Source organism: Capsicum annuum, unplaced genomic scaffold (assembly GCF_002878395.1).
Source record: "Capsicum annuum cultivar UCD-10X-F1 unplaced genomic scaffold, UCD10Xv1.1 ctg78547, whole genome shotgun sequence".
Classification (NCBI taxonomy): Eukaryota; Viridiplantae; Streptophyta; class Magnoliopsida; order Solanales; family Solanaceae; genus Capsicum; species Capsicum annuum.
Window position 1 is genome coordinate 1 of NW_025889045.1, and position 7129 is coordinate 7129.

Genomic DNA, 7129 nt, shown 5'->3' on the forward strand with positions numbered 1-7129 from the left:
CATTTCATTCAGATGGGTTGAACAATTCATGTGATTGTTTACAGTTGGCAATTGTATGCTCCTGGATTAAACATAAGAATCCAATTCTTTCTTTGGATTGATTCATTCGTTAGTGTCCACTTGTGATTTGACCTACGGCTGATTGTTGGATATATCACAGACAACTACTTGAATTTCATTAAGGGGTCCTACTCGAGTGCAGTCATTCATAGGTGCAAGGTACTTTACTTACTATTATAAGTGGATGACTACAGTAGATACATCTGGCTTTCTTTACTTAGAGAGAAGTCCTAAGCTCTTTCGTTGTTGAATATATAGAAAGTTTGGAAAATAAGTCAAATCTCCAGATCAAGAGGTTGAGGTCTGAACTCCGGCGGAGAATGCGTGTCAAGGGTGTTTGATTTCATGCTCCTGAAGATAGGAATCAAACGTGAGCTGTCGTGTGTTCATACTCCGCTGCAGAATGGGGTGTCCGGAAGAAAACACCGACATATAGTTGAAATGGCTTTGACTTTGATGATAAATAATGGAGTACCAAAGCATCTATGGGTTGAAGCATTCACTACTGCAGTGTATTTAATCAACAGATTTCTATTTTCTATTATGAACATGCAATATCCCTTTTCTTCTCTTTTTGGTCATGATACTTTTCAGGGGGAGATCACTACCCTTTCTGAGACATCTGACTGGGGTGGCCGTCACTTTCTCGTCGGCGATCACCGTCGCCAAGAATGGCATAGTCGCAAAGCTTTGTCGTGCCATACACCCTTTCAGTAGCTATCCACACAAGCATATGATGTTTAAGTGTGAATAGAGGCCAAGAACTCAAAAATCTGAGGGGTTGACCCTTCGTAAACGTCACAACCGATGACCTATAGCCTTTATTATATTATAGAAACTATATGGTAATTGAAAGACTACAGAACAAAGTATGAACGGTCCAGGAAGTTGCAAAGGGATTTTTGAACAACCCTGCATACAGGACGTCAGGATAACAGATAAGGAATCAGTAGCAGGCTTAAGATAGATAAAAAGAGAAGAATTTTTGCTTTCTTCTCAAGTACTGCAACGGTTGGTTTGATTATAGGTACCATCCATTCTGAACCTTGCCAAAAACTTCATCCATCATGTATAGGCCGTACCAAGTCCTGATATAAGGGTAAGCCAATAGCAAATAACCTTTTCTTCCCTACCTCCTCGACCTTCATTCCCATCCTGCAGCCAAAGTGATAGCGGCTGTAGCATCCACCGGTAATGTGTGGAAGAGGGTAAGATTTTTATATGGATAGGACGTATCAACACCTTTTGCATCTTTTCATTTGAAAGGAAATATAGTGGAATAATATAGTGTTGGGTCCTGAGGACCAGGATGGCCGAAGATCAAAACCTAAATGTGCCAGGGGTTGATCATCGAAGCCTGGGCAATAACGATTAAGGAAATTGAGCGCTGATGTAGCTAAGAGCCACCTTCATAGTCAATTCATTAGGGTTGTCACCTTCTACCCAGAAAGTATCCACCCTTTTCTTTATCTGTTAAGCCTCAGTGCTATGGGACTTCCTAAAGAAAACTGTAATCGCAGTTTATCAACCACTCACAAGACCACCGAGATCTTCGACTTAGCTTCCAAAGGTAATCGACCCAGCCCTTTCCCAACCTATACAAGGAGAGCAGAAGATAATGAAAGGGAGACAGGGTCCTAACTAAATATAACACAAACTACCATTCCATCTATCATATCAGTCGAGTCGATCTGATTTGTTCTTATCTATAGATAAGGCAAGAGAGAACTTATGACCTCGCGGATGGAGAGGGATTCAAACCCCCGGTATTTCAAAAAATACTTCGGTTTTCAAGACCGACTCTTTCAACCACTCAGACATCCATCCCCTTCGTGCTTCGCCCACCCTATCCATCCTTAGCTGGCAGGTAGGGGCTTATCTATGTGATTCGCTACACTTGCCTGCGCCTATCGGCTGATTCTATTGCCTGCCGGTTAGCAAAACGTTTTCGGTAGTACGAATCTCTACGCTTTGCCTCTTTCTATATGATAATATGCATCTTGGTTGCTGCGCTCCCTGCGGGTAATAGCAAGAGAGTGAATAACGAATGATCCTCCAAACTCAAAGAGTGATTGAGTCCGACTCAAGAGAGTGAGTGAAAGGCGTGGTAAGAGAGCAAGTTCGACTCGCAAACAATCAATAAGTGAAGGACCGATCCTTTTGCGCCAATACTGTTGCGAGACTGGTACTTGGTGGCTCACGAGCAACATATAGACTAAGGTTGCCCATCCATCCCTCGCTCTTTTTTGATGACCCTTTAAATTCTCTTTCGAGTATGCTTCCTCCATAAGAACGCTGAACGCCCAGCTTCACAGAGCAGCTCTCTCCCCAGCCCACAGCATAGTGTGGAATCTGGATCCTTTCATCAAGCACCATTTCTTTTAGATAGAAAGGTGTTCTGACTCTATTGGATCAAGTCATAACCTAAGACTTCTACTAGTAGACTACTATGGAGAGACTAAGCTCTATTTCAGAGATTGGACTCTCTTACTGTGATTAGCTCCTACTAGTAAGAAGCTGTTCTCGAGCCAGGTTCCCTGGATCCACGGGTTCCTAGCCGGGCCTAAATGGATGAATGAAGAAGTGCACTCGAGTAGACTTCAAGAGCTCTTGCTCTGCCTATCCTCCAACTTCTTATTCTGGGGGTCATAGAAAGATACGAACTGCCTACTCGCCCTACCATTAGATTGTTGAAAATGAAAGCGGCTTGTCCTCACTAATAAAAAACAGCAATCCCTCCCCTTCTGTTACCTACTTTTACTCATTTCTTCGATATACCTCAATACAAGACACGCGCAGAAAAGGATAAACAATCAAAACCGGGCTATCGCCATATCTAAGCAGCTTTCCCTTCTCCTCTACGGATGTAATCGTCGAAATTTATTTCAGTTCATGTGTCTGTCGCTATCGCCTTATTCTCTCTCAATTGCCTATCCTTTCTAGATGAGGGGGAGTTCCTTAGCGGTAGCTTCCAACACTTAAGATTGACCTCCTCAAGTGCCAGATATGAATGTTTTCTGAATTTCATACGGGACTACTTACTTACCGCTCCGTGGGGTGCACTTTTGGCTTACCAAAAAAGTGGACTGAAGGAACTGACCTAAGCACAACTCTCTCTCTAAAATACAAATGTCAAGAAAGGGATTCCTTGGATAATTGGAAAAATGCTCCAAAAATCCTTTCATTTCTCTTTGAAGGCCTTTGTCCTACTTATAGTATCAGTCCTCTAGCCTATACTTGTGTTTTTATTAACCAAGAACATATGCACTTTGTTGGCACTCAAAAAAAAGGTTATTCAATCCACTAATGCGACTGAACGTGCGCAACCTCTTCTGAACCGGAACAAGAAAGAGCTCATAACCACTGCTTGTGAACAGCTCTCCTCAACTTAACGCGCACCTACTCTTACTAAAAGTTTAGTCTCTCTCAGCTTTCGATCTCTAACTAACTTACTTAATAGGCCAGACCGGAAGAGAGATATTCAGAAAACCCGATTTCCATCTTAAGAACCTGACTCAAAAGAGAAAAGAAGACCGGACTAAAAGAGATCTCACTTTCGACGATTGAACGTCAACTTTTATATCCAGGTTGGAACTGGACTTAAACGTCTTTGGATCGTGCTTAGGGCCAGCTTTCACTTTTGGAACGTCGACTTGCACTTGCAATATAGAATTTGACTTTCTGGAATCCTTGCTCCTGGCTTATATTCGCATAGGCCACTCATAAGAATAAGATGTTCAACTCCCTAAAACACATGTAATTGAGAGAGTCATCATATCAGTGCCTTGGGGAAATGCCTACCTTCAGGAGAAGATTACCGAATGAGTTTCAAACCTGTCCTCTTCGCTTCCCAAGATATTTAGGGAAAGGGGAGTTCAGCCACTTGACTCGTTGGAAAAGGGCCTTGTCTGCCACCGCTTGCTAACGACGGAATGCATCGTCAATTAAAGGGTCCTCGCCTTGGACTTAGTTGGAAAGGTAGGTGTTCGGCATGTCCCTTGCTTGCGAACTTCTTTAGTAGGGAGGAGGTGCCATTCCTTACGTTTAACCTTGTCCCTAGACTTCACTCTTTTAACACTTGTATACTTTCTAAAGAGTCAAGCATGCCCCTGTCCCTGCCTCCAAGTGTGTGATCCATCGATTCACTGAGTGACTTTTTCTTACCGCTGCGCTGGAGTCCCTATCTATTAAAGGGTTGGTGTGGTAGACTTCCCCCTTGTTTGACAATTGAATAAAACCTTATATGGCTTCAAACAAGCGAGAAAGGCCCTTTCTATCATCATTAGTCAAGCGCGCTAGATGCAATAAAAAAAGAGCGCTAACGAGCAAGAAAAGGGATGCACTAAGAAGCAAGGGCTTTCGCGCAGCTGCTGCGCCCTTGCTTCTTGCTTTTGAGCCGGAGCTTGCTGGGTAGTGAAGTGGTCCGTGAAGGTTAAATAAGACTTATGTTAACCAAGCAGAGTAGTCAAGCCAAAAAAGCAAGAAGCGGTTTTCGTTCGATCGATGGAACCAATCGTACTTTCACTGCTGTGGACCGGCTTTCATAAAGCACCTTTGGGCAGCAGCTACTATTGGGATCCAATTTCGAGATCAATTTGACAATGAAACTCTTTAAGCAATGATCTTATCTATGTCATTTCTCTTGACGCGATACAAAAGACGACTTTCGAGAGTCACTTAGCCCCTTGACCTCTTCTCTCAAAAAAGACGTTGTGCGAGCAAGTCGATCAAAGTCAGAGCGGGGAGAGAATGTTTATTTACAGTTGTTGTAGTACGACTTTTCATTTCCTATTCGTTCTTTCAATAAGTAGTCAGCTGCGGGCATAGTTAGACGTCGACATTGATTGAAGCAGCTATTGGAGAGAAGGCACCAGTCAGACCTGCAAGCACCGGGTAGTATGCAGCGACAGTTTTCAATCATATAATGTGTACTCGTAGTCTGACTTTTAGCGATAGTTAGCTATCCTCGTTCTCCTCTTTGAATTGCCCTATTGAGTAAGGGTCGGTGCTTGCAAAAATGTCGAGTCGACGGGGTCAGGTACCAGTAGTGACAATAGCAAAGGGGGGCTGGACACTAGTTGTACGAGTGGAATGACCCAACTGGACCTAGTCATCCCGAACCATTTTGCGGTTCTAGAGGTCTCTGAACAAGAAAAGGCAAAGATGCCAGATCTGGACACTGCTGAACGGGAAGAGATTGCTCAGGATGAGTGTTTGGGTAACACAGCTGAGGAGGGTGTAGTCAAGGAGAGAACTCCCGAGGAGAGCGATTTGGCTCATAGAAGCGAGGATATGGAAGAGAGGGTCAACTATGGCAGTGACTGAGGGGGACTTGTTCTGTGATAAACAAATGACTTCAAACCTCAGGGCATCCAAAAGAGGTGAACCTGAGAAGAGCAGTAAGAGTAATCATTCAAGTACTGGTGCTATGACCTTAAAGGTGGAAGATCCTCCCCTGGTTCGAATCACCCTAAATGAAGAGTGGGCGAACAAGATGCAAAACATATCATAAATGTTGAATTCTAAGAAAAAGGGGGGGCCCCTTCCCGCGTATGCGCCTTTATTTATATTATTTCTATTTTAGAATTACCAATGGAGAATCTTTCTAAAAAAATCTCTCTGGCAAAACGCAATTCGTCGAGTTCAATTCAAGGTGCACCTTGTTTTTTTTTTCAGGTAGCTTTTTCTTACGCCTATTTAGCTAGTGGGACATTGGTCATAGCAGAAATTCGTCAAAGGGATAAAACCAAAATAAAGAAGAGAAAGAAAGGGAAGTTTTTTCTTTCTTTCAATGCAAATAAGAGAACAAACAAAGCACTCAAAAATGAAAGTTAGATAAAGAAGTGTTAGTAAGAACTAGCACTAGACTTCTTCCCCCCTTTCTTTTCGACTTTTTCTCTCTCCTTTTGTTTGTGCTTCCACCCGGGCTTTTCATTCTATTTTAAAGAGACCTGAGGAAATTCTATATAATAATAAATGTAGAAAGGTGAGGGTGAGGTACTTTCCCCGGCATACGGAAAGAAAATCCAGGATGACGGCTTTCAAAAGACGAGTAAGGGACGGGGAGAGGGAGACTAAAAAGGAGGCTCGACCTACAGGGAGAGGGAGGCTCTCGAAACCAAATGAGACTAGAAAGAACATGGGAATTAGCACCATTCATATGAGTGCTTTTGTTTTGTCTCTTTGAGACAACAAAATAAAAGGACAGCCCTCTCTATATCTCGGTCTCGGTTTAGCATCATATATCGCTCTGGAGAGCATTTTTTTTGGTTGTAGTTCGGATGTTGGAGCAGCTCCTCTATGCTGTAGGTGTGGAGGGGGGGCTGTCGCCGCCTGATAGAGGCAGAAGCGGGGGCCACCGGAGCTATCTGCATTGAGTGTTTCGATTGAAAGAGGAAGGGAGACAACTCAAATGCCAGCACAGAAATAGAAAGAGTCGTGCTTCAAAGTGGAATTCTTCTAAGATCCATTGCTCGATTTTGCTGCATGCTCTGCTCCCAAAATAAAGAGAGACTTACGAAGTCAGATCCGGGTTGGTTGGTCCAGAAAGTCATGGGAGAGGCAGGCTAAGTAAAATAATATACTGGTGCTATTGATTATAGAATCTTATGAATCAAGCACAACACACTCTCTATATCTCCTCCGTCTACAAGGTAAACAGCTTAGCTTAGAGCACAGCGTGATCGCCACCACACTGGCTGGCTGGTGCATTGGCCTTACCATAAGAAGTCCGAGAGCGATATATCTCGTGACACGCGGAGCGTGGCATTTTTTTCAGAAAGTCCGTATAACTTCAAAAGAATCGTTCTTTATGAATCAAGTACCATTCAAACAAAGGGTGCATTGCTTCTTTGAGTGAAGAAGAGAGGCGCTTTGTATAGACACTCTTGAGCCATGTTCGTCACCCTAGGCTTACCATTATTTCATTTCATTCTATTGAATGGTTCTAGCTCCAAAGAACATATACATGGAGCTATGTCGACTTACGTACTTTTTTTTGACTAAACGATCAGGTATACCATGCCACGTATCATCCACTCGGCTCAAGCCGAGGAGAGATAAAGAAAAA

At 43.2% G+C, this 7129-nt stretch overlaps 1 non-coding gene across 1 annotated transcript; it reads right to left on the reverse strand.

Moving 5' to 3' along the window:
* Positions 1-1800: 1800 nt before the first annotated feature.
* Positions 1801-1887, reverse strand: TRNAS-UGA. The gene has a single exon. It is a non-coding gene; the product is annotated as a tRNA-Ser (tRNA).
* Between the last annotated feature and the right edge of the window lie 5242 nt (positions 1888-7129).